This window comes from Corylus avellana, chromosome 9 (assembly GCF_965113065.1).
Source record: "Corylus avellana chromosome 9, dhCorAvel1.hap1.2, whole genome shotgun sequence".
Classification (NCBI taxonomy): domain Eukaryota; kingdom Viridiplantae; phylum Streptophyta; class Magnoliopsida; order Fagales; family Betulaceae; genus Corylus; species Corylus avellana.
The window spans coordinates 6,900,307-6,917,803 of record NC_142498.1 but is presented as its reverse complement, the minus strand read 5'-3'; the positions used below and the strand labels follow the sequence as shown (position 1 = coordinate 6,917,803).

The 17,497-nt window shown below is 35.3% G+C and overlaps 1 long non-coding RNA gene across 2 annotated transcripts; it reads left to right on the top strand.

The window, feature by feature from the left end:
* Positions 1-6,508: 6,508 nt before the first annotated feature.
* Positions 6,509-9,272, top strand: LOC132172064 (uncharacterized). Of its 2 annotated transcripts, none has more exons than XR_015909121.1 (4): positions 6,509-6,756; positions 6,869-7,150; positions 7,940-8,193; positions 8,663-9,272. It is a non-coding gene; the product is annotated as an uncharacterized LOC132172064 (long non-coding RNA). The 2 variants fall into 2 exon arrangements; XR_015909120.1 differs by having other exon boundaries at positions 7,896-8,193.
* The last annotated feature ends 8,225 nt before the right edge of the window (positions 9,273-17,497 follow it).

Below are 17,497 nucleotides of genomic sequence, written 5' to 3'. Positions count from 1 at the left end.
GCGCGTGCGTCCAATGCTTCACAACGTACTATAGCATGCACTAGGGTGTACCCTAGCATAGCTCATTTAATAGCTTGAGTTTGTTGGGCCTTATAAATGTCAACAAAATCAATGTGTGACAATTTTCATTCAATGCTCTTTAAAGCCTTACATTTAAAATATTCGCAAGACACAAAATAATATATATATATATATATATATATATATATATAGTGCATGGCACTTTTGGATACTTGGACCCTGAGTATTTCCAGTCAAGCCAATTTACAGAAAAGAGTGATGTTTATAGTTTCGGTGTTGTCCTTGCTGAGCTGTTAACTGGCGAAAAAGCGATCTCTTCAACAAGGACGCAAGAATCCAAAAGTTTAGCCACATATTTCATTCAATCCATGGAGGAGAACAATTTGTTTGATGTTCTTGATAGTAGAGTTTTGAAGGAAAGTAAAAAAGAAGAGATCGTTGCGGTCGCAAACCTCGCAAAAAGGTGCTTGCACTTAAATGGGAAGAAACGACCTACAATGAGAGAAGTCGCAATGGAGTTGGAGGCAGTTCAAATGTTGCAAAAAGCTCCGACCCTTCAACAAGACTACAAAGAGCTTGAATATGTCCGAGTAGATATGTACGAGCCATGGGATGTTCCATCATCATCAATGTCAACCTCATCTAGAGACGTCCAACCATTATTATCTTCTCAATCTGTATGAATCATGAGTATTTATTTAATGTAATGTTATAGGCTACATCGCTTTATTTGGTACCATACGCATTATTAGACCCCAATTTTACTCTCCTATATCTCGGTTACCCATCCTCAGGGTTCCATATATAGACAACTAATTATTGTAGTAAATTTTTCAAAATGAAGGGAGAAGAAAAATATGAATGCTAGCCACCGAGGATTCAAAGATCAAGATCTTGCAGGATGGTATGCCTATGCCTATCCAATAGATCCAAAGAACAAAAATGACTTAACGTGTATTTCGAAATGGGAACTTTACTTGATTTTGATGAGGTAAGCTCATGCATTTGAGCTTCTTGTTGCGGCTCTATCAAACATTTTTAATGATACTGCTTGATGCATAATAGAAGATGAACAACACGACATGTAAACAGATTTCTGAATTAGAAAATAATAAAGTTCATTCAGGTTTGTAAATTCTAATTTTGACCCCAAATTGTTATTAACTTGGTATTCATCTCTTCTCTTCGTAAAAGATTTATTACCAAATACCAATTAATTAACTTTTGTGGCTTTCTAAAATACTCGAGCAACCATTGATTCATTTAACCCCTTTAATGCTAGAACAATTATAGGAATGTCTAAAAAACCTTGAACACCTGCCACATTAACTGCTGCTAGCTATGACAACTCTTTTACGCTACTTTCATCCACGCCCTTCATTTTCCCGTCATCAAGCTTTATGCCCCCTATCAACACTCTTCCCTTCTCCTTTCAGTTGTATCCCTAAATTTTCTGTGTCTCCTTCCTTACATCTTCTGAAACTCCCCATATCTCTCACCCTATTCTTCCTGTCACGGTTTTACCATACTAAACCCTATTAATTTTAGACACATTTTCCTCATCCTCCTCCCATCCCCGATTTCATGTACCACATAGAATCGGCACACGGGAGGAGAATGATAAAGTGATTTATAGAATTATTCTATTAAGTCATTGAATTATTTTTTATTTTTTTTTTTTATTTTTTTTTTTTTATCAGGGTTAAAATTTATTCTATCTTCAATATTCATTTTTTATTCTCAAAAGCGCACACCCCCCTCCAACCCCCCCACCCCCAAACCCATAAAAGTGAGAGAGATAAAGTATGAGGTCGATGAGCACTCAACCGCTCCCCTTTCCTCTTTCTTTTTAGCAACAACGTGTAGCTCACGATGAAGGTGGTTTTTACTTTTTGATGATGACCATAAAGTGGCAACATTGAGGATTTGTGGTCGTAAACGGTCATTAGTTATTGTCTATGACCATTTATGCAGTCGAGGATAATCTTTTTCCGATAGGATGTTTGCGAAATTGCGAAGAAACGGAGGTGGGGCGTTTTCGTGACTAAAAAGTCAATGCACGCATGACATGGATGACCGACGTGGATTTACCCTATGAAGACGTCGGGTCCACCAGCCTCAATAACTTTTCCACTTAAAAATTCCCATTTGACTTCCCTCCCTGTAGACTGTTCGCCCTACTTTCTTGGCAGTTGAGCTTCACATGCTCATAGATAAATTTATTGTGATTTTTTTTTAATAATAATAAAATAAAATAAGATATTGATTTTAAAGAAGAAAAAAGAAAGGGAAAAATATAAAAAAGCCCCACAAACTACCAGCCATTTTCGATTTAGCCCCCTAATGTTCCAAAAGTGATAAAGTAGCCCCCCAAACTACCAAATTATTGCATTTTGGCCACTCCGTTAGTCAAAACCGTCAGTTTGGACGGAAACTGCAAAACGACGTCGTTTGTTACGGGTAAGTTACTACAATGCCCTTTTGAGAAAAATATAAAAAAGCCCCTCAAACTACCAGCCGTTTTCATTTTAGCCCCCTAATGTTCAGAAAGTGATAAAGTAGCCCCCTAACTACCAAACAGTTGCAATTTGGCTACTCCGTTAGTCATTACTGTCAAATATAATGGAAAATTCAAAACTATGTCGTTTTGACAATGGTAAGTTACTAAAATGCCCTTTTAGAAAAAAAAAATCATATTAAAACAAGCACGCTAAATGGCGCCGTTTTGCTTGAAATTAGGGTTTCCTTACACTTACCAAAACGGCGCCGTTTTGATAAGTGTTAGGAATAAAAAGAAAAAACCTTAGACACCACGCAGAAAAAACCCCCAACCCCAGTTTATCTCTCTCCCCCAAACCGCCGACCACCACATCGTTCTATCTCCGGCAACCTTCTCCCTCAAGTGAAAAAAACGCAACGCCCCTCTCTCTCTTTCTCTCAAAACGACTGCCCCTGCCACCACCATCCATCACCGCCGGCCACACCATCCACTAGCTACGAAGCGCCACCGAAAAATTCTTACCCATTGTAGAAATCAAACAGAAAAATCACGTTCGTAGATAAACAACACCGATCCGACAGCTATACCATGAAATACAATAAAAAGATTGAGTTATGGGTAAGATTTACAGGCTGTCGGAGATAGATGACGTGGTGGCCGGCGGTTTTGGGGAGAAAGATAAACTGGGGTTGGGGGTTTTTTCGTGGGTCACCTGCGTGGGGTCTAGGGTTTTTTCTTTTAATTCCTAACACTTACCAAAGTGGCATCATTTTGGTAAGTGTAAGGAAACCCTAATTTCAAGCAAAACGGCGTCGTTTTGCTTGCTTGTTTTAATATGATATTTTTTTTCCAAAAATGGCATTTTGGTAACTTACCATTGCCAAAACGATGTAGTTTTAAATTTTTCATCATATTTGACGGTAATGAATAACGGAGTGGCCAAATTGCAATTGTTTGGTAGTTTGGGGGCTACTTTATCACTTTCTGAATATTATGGGGCTAAAATGAAAATGGCTGGTAGTTTGGGGGGCTTTTTTATATTTTTCCCAAAAGGGCATTGTAGTAACTTACCTGTAACAAACGACGTCGTTTTGCAGTTTCCGTCCAAACTGACGGTTTTGACTAACGGAGTGGCCAAAATGCAATAGTTTGGTAGTTTAGGGGGCTACTTTATCACTTTTGGAACATTAGGGGGTTAAATCGAAAACGGCTGGTAGTTTGGGGGGCTTTTTTATATTTTTCCCAAAAAGAAAAGTTCTGAAAGGATGTTGATTTGATTTTTGAAAAAATTGAAAAGGGAGAAGGAAAGGAGTTGCTATATATATATATATATATGCAAGTTCATGAACTTTTAGGATATTTCATCCTTTTTAGCAAATTCATAGAGAATAATTTTTCTACTCATTTCACTACAAGCAATATAGTCTTTAGCGACCAAACAAATAGCGGCGACCCCAAAGTCGCCGCTATTGAGGGGTCATTAGCGGCGACTTTTAGAAGTCGCCGCTAATGACCTCTCATTGGAATAGTGGCCGCTAAAAACAAAAAACAAATATTATTTAGCAGCAACAACAATAGCGGCAACCCTTAGTCGCCGCTATTGACCATTATTAGCGGCGACTCAAAGGAGTTGCCGCTATTGAACATCAATAGCAGCGACTATTGTTGCCGCTAATAAGATACAATTAGCGGCGACCACAAAGTCGCCGCTAATGAGGGTCAACAATGGCAACTCCTGAGAGTCGCCGCTGATGAGTGGTCAATAGTGGCGACCTTAAGGTCGCTGCTATTGACATGAGAAATAATAATTAAAAAAAAAATTAAAGAGCTCATTAGCGGCGACTAGAAAGTCGCCGCTGATGAGTAGTCAATAGCGGCGACTTTAAGGTTGCTGCTATTGACATGAGAAAAATTAAAAAGCTCATTAGCGGCGACCATAAAATCGCCTCTAATGAGGGTCAACAGCGGCGATTCCTGAGAGTCGCCGCTGATGAGTAGTCAATAGTGGCGACTTTAAGGTCGCCGCTACTGACATGAGAAAAAATAATAAAAAAAATTAAAAAGCTAATTAGCGGCAACTATAAAGTCGTCGTAAATGAGGGTCAATAGTGGTGACTCCTGAGAGTTGCCACTGATGAGTGGTCAATAGCGGCAACTTTATCATCGCCGCTATTGACCCCTGAAAAAATAAAAAATAAAAAAATTATTAATTAATTAATTAATTAAAAAAATAAATAAATATTGGGGTGATGCTATTGACCCTACATATATAATAGAAAAAATTTATTTCCCAAAAATTCACCTTCAATAATATGTCATTATTTCTTTTATATTAATTATTGGTGAATTTGTTCTTTTTTTCTATTTTCTATTCTTATTTTATATAAAAATAAATATATATATTTTTTTCTTTTAAATAAAACAAATTTTACTATTAAATTAAAACGCTTAGAAAAATTAATTAATTTTTTTTATAATATTGTTGAAGTTTTCTATTTCTTATTATTATTTAAATGTTCGATTGATCGTGATAGGATCAAATGTTCGATCCAAAATCTGATCGATCCTAGTGAATTAGTTCGATTGATTGTGATAGGATCAAATCTTTGACCAAACATCCGATCAATCCTAATGAATTAGTTCGATTGAACGTGATAGGATCAAACATCCGATCGATCCTAATGAATTAGTTCGATTGATAATGATAGATCAAGCATCCGATCGATCCCGGTGAATTAGTTCGATTGATTAAGATATGATCAAATGATCGATCGAACATCCGATGGATTCTACTGAATTAATTCGATTGATCGTGATAGGATCAAATGATCGATCAAACATCTGATCGATCCTAGTGAATTAATTTGATTGATCATGATAGGATCAAATTATCAATCAAACATTCGATCGATCCTAATGAATTAGTTCGATTGATCAGGATAGGATCAAATGATTGATCAAACATCCGATCGATCCTAGTGAATTAATTCGATTGATCGTGATAGGATCAAATGTTCGATCGAACATCCGATCGATCTTAGTGAATTAGTTCGATTTATTGTGATAGGATCAAATGATCGATCAAACATTCGATCGATCCTAATGAATTAGTTCGATTGATCAGGATAGGATCAAATGATCGATCAAACATCCGATCGATCCCAGTGAATTAGTTCGATTGATCGTGATAGGATCAAATGTTCGATCGAACATCCGATCGATCCTAGTGAATTAGTTCGATTTATTGTAATAGGATCAAATGATCGATCAAATATCCGATCGATCCTAGTGAATTAGTTCGATTGATCGTGATAGGATCAAATGATCAATCAAATGTTCAATCGAAAATCTGATCGATTAAACATCCAATCAATCCTGGTGAATTAGTTCGATTGATCGTGATAAGATCAGAGATCTGATCGAAAATCTAATCGATCATAGTGAATTTGTTCGATTGATCGTAATAGAATCAATTGATTGATTAAACATCCGATTGATCCTAGTGAATTAGTTAGATTGATCATGATAAGATCAATTGATCAATCAAACTGGATACAATTAAAGGTTAAATCGAACATTCAATTGAACTATAAGCTTTTTATATTATCTTAGTGCATTAGTTATATTGATCTTATATTATCTTTGGACTTTGTATTGATCTTATAATTAATTATAAGATAAATATCAATTTAATGATCTTTATCATAAAAATTTATTAAATGGAAATTATTAGTTAATATTATAATAATAAAAACATATTACAAGAGAAAATAAAGAAAAACAAAAATAAATAAAATAAATAAAAATTAAAAAATTGTAACTATAATTTTTTTTTAAAAAAAATAAAAATTAGCCTCAATAGTGGCGACACTTGGGTCGCCGCTATTGGAGGCTCATTAGAGGCAACTAAGGTTGCCGCTATTGAGTGCGAAAATTAGAGCGCCATCCAGTGGCGGAATTTCTAAAATTTTCGGACCAAACATTTCGTAAAGCGGGTCTGTTTTTCCCCAAACCTTCAAAACGCCAAAATCCCTAACACCCCTCACTCACCTCCCTCATCACTCTCGATCTCTCTCCCGCTACTCTCCCAACTTTCGGTCCCGCTGCTCTCCCTCCCTAGCTCACCCTCTCTCTCATTCCGGCCAGGTCTTCGGCCACCAGCGAAGCTGTCTCTCCGTCGCATCCGCCTCGACAGAGTGAAAATTCAAACACTCCAGCTTCTTCGATTGATCCAGGTATATACTTATCATTTTATCTTAATCCTTTATAGAAATTTAAATACCCACCTTCTTCACCATTATTTTCTTCATTTTTCTCTCTCAGTATTTCTCTGTTGTTAAATTTCAGATGCAAAAGTAGCAGAACCGGCTAAAGCACAGAAGAAACAGAGGAATTGGAGCATATTCAAAAAATCTAGGGCGTTGGAATCATGATTCTTCACATATCAGGAAAAACAATTAGCTCCTATTCCCACCGCCTCACAGCTATCATCTGAATCTAAAGACAGTAAATCAAGTCACTCATCAAGATCTTTGCCCAGCCCTACACCATGGTGTGCGAGTTGTACGGTACAGGACGATTGGCGTTGTTTGGTGGGACGAAGCCCAGATTGGTTTCTACACGGGATTGGTATCTTTTTGTTTTTTCTTTCCTGTTGTTTGGTTTTCCTAGATTTTGTTTTTGTTTTTTGTTTGCTCTCGTTCTTCTGCATTTGTGAGTGAAGAAAACTACATGTACACCCAACAAATAATGTTAGTGCCTGATAGAAAACAATAAATAATATATTAACTTTTCCTTTTTGTTCTAATAGAAAAACAATAAATGCCTGCGCAAACACACAAACAATTAGGACTATTTGTGATTTGAAACTTGAAACTGGCCAACTCTAAGTCGCTGACATCTCAATTCTATTCTACACTAACAATTACAACTTATTTGGTTGTGTATTGGTAGCTTTTCTTGGTACTGAAACTAAGATAATAGGATATATGTACTACTAGCTTTGTTTTTTCACTCTTTTTGAGTTGATTTGGTAGCCTGGAAAGATTATAAATTTTGATCATATTCTAAATTGTTGAGATTATGCAAATTTGTCCATCCACAATCAAGTATACAAAGTATACAAGTTTATTGATGCTTCACCAAAATTATGGAGAGCATTTAAGCTGATTTCAGTATCCATTGAGCCACAACATGTTCTTGACTAGCAATTTACATTAAAAAGTTTTCGTAGTGGAATTATCCTACGGTTGTGAATTATCCTACGTAGTGGAATTATCCTGCTTTTAACATGGTTTCCATGATTGTCTTCTATTCATGATATTGATAATTTCTTATCATCCTGGTCAATGCTGTATGAGATTCTTCTTCTTAGGAAAGGAGAGTTGTAGTATTAGTATTAAAATCATGGCCAAACAGGGAAAAAAGTAGCAGAAGAATGTTGAAGCAGCCGCATGAAGCCAAACATTGTTCCTAATTGCATTTGATAAGAGAGCCACATGATCTCCTTTGAAGCCAGACCTATTGTTCCTAATTGTTGGGATTGAAGAATTGGCGAGTGACTTTATTAAGCTAGTCAACCTCAGCACTTGAGATTGATACAAAGTCTTGCTCTTCGTATTTTTATCACTCGATACCAACATCAACGAGACTTGCAAGCTTCTGAATCTCAGGTTTTTCTCAATCCTTCATCTCAGTCATTTTGGTTTGATTGTTCTGCTTTATGGGTTGAATTTGGGTCTGAATCTCAGGTTTTGTTGTTTTGGGATTGTCATGCTTTCCGGGGTTTTGGTTTTAATCTCAGGTTTTGGTTGATCTGGAGAGTGAACTAGTTTTCGTGGGTATTCTTTGGTGGGATTGGAGGGAAAGATGCACTCTCATGATTTGGAGGGAGTTAAGTTTAGGCTAGAGCTTTAATGGGTAACATGTCTTTATGGTTCAATTTAGGCTTTATTGAGCTTTATTCAGTTTAAGCATATTAGTGCTTTATGGTTCAATTTAGGCTTTGGGTGGAATTGAATAGTGGTTCAGAGAAAGTGTGAGAGTGTGGTAACATGTCTTTTTCCAGATTATTCACATAAGTTAGTTTCATTGATGTGGCAGCACACTCATGACTAAACGACTGCTTCCATGGTGTTTTAGGTGAAAATGCAATCAGATGTTGGTAGTAAACAGAAGAAGAACAAAGATATATGCTTGAAGTCACTTGAACTTCTGTTCAGGAACAGCATATCTTTTTTGCTTTGAGTACTGCTGTATTTAGAGTATGGGCAAGGTACTTTCTATGATGTTCTTTCTTTATGTATTGTCTTCCTAACTCTTAGTTTTGTGGTGTATATTAGGTACAAGAATTTCTCACTCTTTGTTGTTCGCTTAAAGTCCTGTAGATTCTTCATGCATTTTTACATACTGAAATTGCTGAGAAATTGTAGCTTACCTGCTTATGAAGTGGGCATTGTGTGTTAAAATCTATTGGTACATCATGAGGAATTCAATATTTACCAATGTGACGAGGTATTTTGTGATGAAATATGATATTGGTAGTTGGTATGCTTATTATTTAGATGCAGAATTGCAGTGGATGCTTATTATTTCTCTTTTACCATACACAATTGGATATTGATAGTTGGTTGCTAGCACCATTGTTTGTGCTTGCTAATATTATTTACCTCTATTTGGGGGATCAGTGTGTTCCATGAACATTATTTTGATTTCCGATAATTTATATATAATAAAAGCTATTTGTTTTTTTTATCAATTTGCAAATATTATTAGCAAAAATTTTTTTTTTTGTTTTGAATTTATTTATTTATTTATTTTATTTTTTTCAATTCTCATATCATTAGCAGCGACTCTAGGTCGCTGTTATTGATCTTTTTAATTTTTTTTTTTAATTCTCTTATCTCATTAGCGGCGACTTAAGGTCGCTGCTAATGATAGCCCATTAGCGGTGACTTCATGGTCGCCGCTAATGACATAGAATTAGTGGCGACACCATGTCGCCGCTAATGACCTCTCATTAGCGGCAATCCACAGCCCATTTTAAACTATTTTTGCGGCGACAAAAAAAGTCATTAGCGGCGACCCTAGAAGTCACCACTATTTAGCATCAGTGGCCAATTACTTGTGGCCACTAAATAGCGGCCACTTGTCGCCGCTATTTGTAAATAGCGGCCACTTTTACCTCATTAGCGGCGACCCAAATGACCTTTTTTTTTGTAGTGTTTCGAGAGGATCCGGCCTAGATAGAAAAAAATTGTGGAGGATCCGAAGAAATAGTTCACTATAGTTCATCTTTTAGGATTTCTAAACATACGATAAAATCAAAGAGTTTTATTTAAAAATAAAAAATAAAAATCTACCTAATATTGGGGTTAAAAATAATGAAAAATGTGAAAAGGAACGCCGGGGCGTTGCAAAATTAAAAGAGTGAAGGCCTTGTTTGTTAAACAACAAGGCCTTTTTTGATGTACTGTTTACATTTAAAAATTTAAAAAATAAAATAATGATTGGTATAGAAAAGTAAAAAATGATATTGAAAAGTGAAAAATTTTGGTTTGTAGTGATTTTTTTACTTAAATAATAGTGAAAAGTAAATGATATAATATAAAAAGTAAATGATGTGATATAAAAAGTGAGAATATTTTGATGTTGATTTTTTTGAAAAATTAGATAAGTAGTGTGGTGGTAATGGGTACACCGAAAACATCATTTATGGGCATGGGGCTTTGCAATTAATTAAAGAAAAAGGAAGAATCCGTATGGCACTGTGTAATTTATAAAGTAATGAATCCTCCATCTTGATAGGATGAGGGAATCATCTAAAGTTTTACCAAATGAGGTTGTTCTTTTCTTTTTTAAGTAGGATCGATGTTGACGAAGACTTGGAGATCAGACGTTTTCGTCAATGCAATGACTTTTAGGGGGTCCGAATCACCTCTATCTTGAATATAATTTAATCTTGAAATTGGATGAATGACCAATATCATCAACTTAATTGGCTGTTTAATGTTTATCAAACTTTCAAAAAATCTGTGGAAATCACTCGACTCTAGTCTAAGTGGAAAACACGGAAAAGTTAACCAAAAAAAAAAGTTATTTTGGTGAGGTTATTGTAAATGTTATGCTTTAAACAATATCAATTACAAGGCACCACACTAACAATTTAGTAACAAAGCTGAATAAATTAAACAATATAAATTATAGATTGTTAAGTACCGGAGCAGCTCAGCAAATCTTTAGGTAGTTTTTTAAGCCTAATGTAGAGCATTTTTTGCTACAAATATTAGCTTTTAGCTATTTTGTTAAGTCCAATATAAAAGTGTTCTTAGTGCTAAGTGTAAAGGATAATCCCTCATCAACAGTTTTGAATTTAAATATTCAAGATACACAAGATAAGAGGAGTGTTTAAATACAACCTCTTTAGATAAGATAATATCATTTTGTAATTAGTTAAAGATACGATTGTAATCATGCTGTTACATTGTAAACAGATTTTATCTATATATAAAAACTGCCTATACCAATTGAAGGTAAGGTAGCAAAGCAGAAATTCTTGAGTTTTAACATGGTATCAGAGCTCTAAAAGACCAACGTCAAATTTTTTTCCTGTTTTTTTCTCTTTTCTTCCGCACACCTCACCTCTCATGGCTTCCACTGTTCCTACAACTTCTACCATTATCACCTTCACAAATTTCAACCCCATTAAGCTCACTCAAGACAATTACCCTACATGGCTACCTCAAATTGTCCCTCATCTTAAAGGTGGCAATTTGTTTGGTTATGTCGATGGCACCATTCCCTGCCCACCACCTACTGTAACCATTACAAAAGATGGAGTTTCTTCCACTGAACCAAATCCAGCATTTCTCCATTGGAACATGCAAGACCAGGTCATTCTTGGGGCTATTACTTCTGCCCTCTCAATCAAGATGATCTCTCACATCACGCGCTGCACCACATCCAAGCATGCCTGGACCACCTTGGAAACCCTGTTCAAGTCTCAATCCAATGCTCGTCTCCTACAAGTGCGATTAAAATTATCCACTTTGAAGAAAGGAAATTTGTCAATTGTTGATTATTATCACTATTTTTAGACGCTCAGTGATGCTCTTGCTGCCGTGAATAAACCGCTCACTGACTTGGAGCAACAGGCATTCCTCCTCGGAGGACTTGGATCCGAATATGATCCATTTATCACCTCTGTTACAACCAGAGTTGAACCTCTTTCTATAGAGGAAATTTATGGCCATTTACTGGCTCATGAGATGCGGCTAGAACAGATACAGCCCACTCTTGACATCTCCGATGCTGGTGTGAATTTTGTCTCTCGAAATTCCAGCCATCGTGGAGGACGTGGTGGACGTGGCTCCTACCACTCATCTGGCCGATCCCACTTCAACGGCCCATCTAGAAATTATCGTGGCAGGGGGCGACAATATTCATCATATTCTAGTCATGGATCATCAAGCCGTGGTTCTTCCACTACACGGCCCCTTTGTCAAATCTGCAACCGAAATGGCCATGTCGCTTTGGATTGTTATCAACGATATGATGATCAGCCATCCAATCCTAATCAACCTTCCAACCGTGATCAACCAATGCAGGCTTATTTCTCTGCACCGTCTAGTGGCCTAGATCCAAACTGGTACCCTGACTCAGGAACAACCCATCACCTCACATCTGATCTCAAAAACTTGACCTTCCGTTCATCAAACTACAATAGATCTGACCAAGTTCACATGGGTAATGGTAAAGGATTAAACATCCACAATATTGGTGACACTCTACTTTCATCTCCCAAAGCCTCTTTTTTGTTACACAATGTTTTACATGTTCCTTCAATTACCAAAAATTTGCTTTCTGTTCACAAATTCACTCTTGAAACAAATACTTACATTGAATTTCATCCATGGCATTTTTTTTGTGAAGGAACAAGGGTCGGGGAAAATTCTTCTTCAAGGCCGGAATGATGGTGGCTTATACAAGCTCCCTGTCACGGCTTCTCCTCATTCATCACCCTCCAGTAGTCGTTCATTTTCTCCCAACAATAATTTGAGTCCTTCCTTTGTGTCGCCAAAGTTTGTTTCTGCAATGGTTGGAGTTCGTACATCACCTCTAAGCAACTTTGATGAGCACTATTCACTCACAAACCAATAAAAGATCAATAAAACTCCTCTCTTCCATTTTTTTTTTTAATTTCTTTTTTCACATATACTCTATTTCAATGAAAATTTGAGGAGAAATTGTATTATTATATTGAAACCGTTGGGAAAATGTATATATTTTTGAAAAATATGAATGTTAGGAAAATACAAATTTTACAAATATCATTGTTGCGATAAGATAAATAGTAAAACAAAGACTATCAAGAAAACAAAATTTTTCAAAAATATGACATTATAATGAGACAAATTCCAAAAATATGACTGTTAGGAAAAGACAAATATTTAAAAATATGAATGTTAGAGAAAGTACAGAATTATTTGAAAAATAATATTTAAATAGAATAATGAAAGTGTACAACTAAAATGCTAAGGTTATGGGTGCTTTGAAAAAAAGTGAATAGCTAAAATAAAGAAATATGATTTATTTTGGCTAGTAAATTAACCACATGAATGTGGTTAAGGTGATTGGCCTCTTCTAGTTTATGAATACATTCCTAATGGAACGCTTATACAATATGTTAATGGCCAAATTGAGGAGTTTCCACTAACATGGGATATGCGCTTGCGAATTGCAACTGAAGTAGCAGGAGCTCTCTTTTACTTACACTCAGCAGTTTCCTCACCCATTTATCATCGGGACATTAAGTCTACAAACATACTCTTAGATGAAAAATACAGAGCTAAAATAGCTGACTTTGGGACTTCAAGATCCATCACTGTTGATCAAACTCACTTAACAACCCTAGTACATGGCACTTTTGGATACTTGGACCCTGAATATTTTCAGTCAAGCCAATTTACAGAAAAGAGTGATGTTTATAGTTTCGGCGTTGTCCTTGCTGAGTTGTTAACTGGCGAAAAAGCAATCTCTTCAACGAGGACGCAAGAATCCAAAAGTTTAGCGACATATTTCATTCAATCCATGGAGGAGAACAATTTTTTTGATGTTCTTGATAGTCGGGTTTTGAAGGAGGGTAAAAAAGAAGAGATCGTTGCGGTCGCGAACCTTGCAAAAAGCTGCTTGTACTTAAATGGGAAGAAACGACCTACAATGAGAGAAGTCGCAAAGGAGTTGGAGGCAGTTCAAATGTTGCAAAAAGCTCCTAACCTTCAACAAGACTACGAGGAGCTTGAATATGTCCGAGCAGATATGTACGAGCCATGGGATGTTGTTCAATCATCAACAATGTCAACCTCATCTGGAGACATCTAACCATTATTATCTTCTCAATTTGTATGAATCAGTATTTATTTAATGTAATGTTATAGGCTACATCGCTTTATTTGGTACCATACGCATTATTAGACCCCAATTTTACTCTCCTATCTCAGTTACCCATCCTCTGGGTTCCATATATAGACAACTAATTATTGTAGTAAATTTTTCAAAATGGAGGGAGAAGAAAAATATGAATGCTAGCTACCGAGGATTCAAAGATCAAGATCTTGTAGGATGGTATGCCTATGCCTATCCAATAGATCCAAAGAACAAAAATGACTTAACTAGTATTTCGAAATGGGAACTTGATTTTGATGAGGTAAGCTCATGCATTTGAGCTTCTTGTTGCGGCTCTATCAGACATTTTTAATGATACTGCTTGATGCATAATAGAAGGTGAACAACACTACATTTAAACAGATTTCTGAATTAGAAAATAAAGTTCATTCAGGTTTGTAAATTCTAATTTTGACCCCAAATTGTTATTAACTTGGTATTCATCTTTTCTCTACGTAAAAGATTTATTACCAAATACCAATTAATTAACTTTTGTGGCTTTCTAAAATACTCGAGCAACCATTGATTCATTTAACCCCTTTAATGCTAGAACAATTATAGGAATGTCTAAACAACCTTGAACACCTGCCACATTAACTGCTGCTAGCTATGACAACTCTTTTACGCTACTTTGATCCACGCCCTTCATTTTCCCTTCATCAAGCTTTACGCCCCCTGTCAACAGTCTTCCCTTCTCCTTTCAGTTCTATCTTCAATAAATTTTTTTGTGTCTCCTTCCTTCCATCTTCTGAAACTCCCCATATCTCTCACCCTATTCTTCCTTTCACGGTTTTACCATACTCAACCCTATTAATTTTAGACACCTTTTCCTCATCCTCCTCCCATCCCTCGATCATGTGCTACATAGAATCGGCACATGGGAGGAGAATGATAGAGTGATTTATAGAATTATTCTATTAAGTCATTGACTTTTTTTTTTTTTTTTATCAGGATAATGAACCCACTGTAGTCTCTCTCTCTCTCTCTCTCTCTCTCTCTCTCTATATATATATATATATTCTGCTGGACAATATTGTAATCGTTACAATGATATATTGTGAAATATTAATTAAATAGTGAAGCATTGTAAATATTTTATAAACTTATATATGAATATTTCGTTTACTATTTAAAATAGTATTTTAAACAAATTAATTATTTGTGACCTTAAATGCAATGACAATTACAACCGCAAAGAATTGTCGCTAAGAGCATTATCAATAAACTCTTTATTAATTAATTAAAATTTGGCTAAAAACTCAATTTTTCTAGTTTAACTAACAGTTATGCAAAAGACAAAAATAGTAAATAATAAACTTTTAAAATTGTACTATATTTTATTTAAATAAAAATTTATTCTATCTTCAATATTCATTTTTTATTTTTTATTCTCAAGATAGATATATTGAGAAACGGATATTGATCTGCTTTCACGATCCGAGGAGTGGGGGCCGAGATCTCATCCATAGCCTGTGGCACATGCCATTGTTCCAACCATCGGGCCTTGAATCTCTCGCCCATGAGTTGAAAAAGATAAATGGAGTTTATTTTCTTTTGTAACACACACAAACCCATAAAAAATTTATTCTATCTTCAATATTCATTTTTTATTCTCAAAAGCGCATACCCCCCTCCACAAACCCATAAAAGTGAGAGATAAAGTATGAGGTCGATGAGCACTTGACCGCTCCCCTTTCCTCTTTCTTTTTAGCAACAATGTGTAGCTCACGATGAAGGTGGTTTTTACTTTTTGATGATGACCAGAGTGGCAATATCGAGGATTTGTGGTCGTAAATGGTCATTAGTTATTGTCTATGACCATTTATGCGGTCTAGGATAATCTTTTTCCGATAGGATGTTTACGAAATTGCGAAGAAGCGAAGGTGGGGCATTTTCGTGACTAAAAAGCCAATGCACGCGTGACATGGATGACCGACATGAATTTACCCTATGAGGTCCACCAGCCTCAATAACTTTTTCACTTAAAAATTTTCATTTGACCTCCTTCCCTGCAGGCTGTTCGCCCTACTTTCTTGACAGTTGAGCTTCACATGCTCACAGATAAATTTATTGTGGCTTTTTTTAATAATAATAAAATATAATTGATGTGATATAAAAATAAAATAAGATATTGATTTTTAAGAAGAGAAAAGAAAAGTTCTGAAAAGATGTTGATTTGATTTTTGAAAAAAAATTGAAAATAAGGAAAGCAGAAAAGGGAGAAGGAAAGGAGTTGCTATGCAAGTTCATGAACTTTTAGGATATTTCATCCTTCTTAGCAAATTCATAGAGAATAATTTTTCTACTAGTTTCTAGAGGATCCGGCCCAGATAGAAAAAAATTGTGGAGGATCCGAAGAAATAGTTCACTATAGTTCTTCTTTTAGGATTTCTAAACATATGATAAAATCAAAGAGTTTTATTTAAAAATAAAAAATAAAAATCTACCTAATATTGGGGTTAAAAATAATGAAAAAAGTGAAAAGGAACGCCGAGAGGTGCAAAATTAAAAGAGTGCCTTGTTTGTTAAACAACAAGGCCTTTTCCAATGTACTATTTACATTTAAAAAATTAAAAAATAAAATAATGATTGGTATAGAAAAGTAAAATAGTGGTATTAAAAAGTGAAAAATTTTGGTTTGTAGTAATTTTTTAATTTAAATAATAGTAAAAAATAAATGATATAATATAAAAAGTGAATAATGTGATATAAAAAGTGAGAATATTTTGATGTTAATTTTTTTAAAAAAATGAGATGAAGAGTGTGATGGTAATGGATGTTGTTTAACAAACAACACCGAAAACATCATTTATGGGCATGGGGCTTTGCAATTAATTAAAGAAGAAGGTAGAATCCGTATGGCACTGAGTTAATTTATAAAGTAAAGAATCCCCATCTTGATAGGACGAGGGAATTGTGTAGAGTTTTACCAAACGAGGTCGTTCGTTTTTTTTTTTGGTTTATAGGATCGATGTTTACGAAGACTTGGAGATTAGACTTTTTCATCAATGCAATGAGTTTTAGGGGGTCTGAATCACCTCTATCTTGAATATAATTTAATCTTGAAATTGGATGAATGGCCAATATGAGCATTTAGATAACAATAAAGTATACTTCAAAAATATGAAATCATTAACTTCTGATTGCAACCACAAGACTGGCTGTGCACGGTACTCCAAATTTCCTTATTTTAGTGCTTTTTATAACAAGTATAGTAAACATACTCTTCTTCTTTGTTAGAATATTCAACCAAATGATTGTACATTGTCATTATAACAGGCTTCTTTTTTTTTTCTTTTTTTTTTTGTTTATGTAAAAACCCAACTCTTTTGGTTATCTCGTGCAGCCTGTGCTTGCTGTTATGTATGCGGTGCAGTACATGCCAACCTTTGGCTATTGGCTCATGGACAAGGTATTTTCTATACCTTCACTCAATACTTTCCATAAGATATGTATCACATAAAAAGGAACCATCTTATACTCCTATTACAGCGTTGTGGATCAAATAGACGTTGGACGAAAAGTTCATTCTTA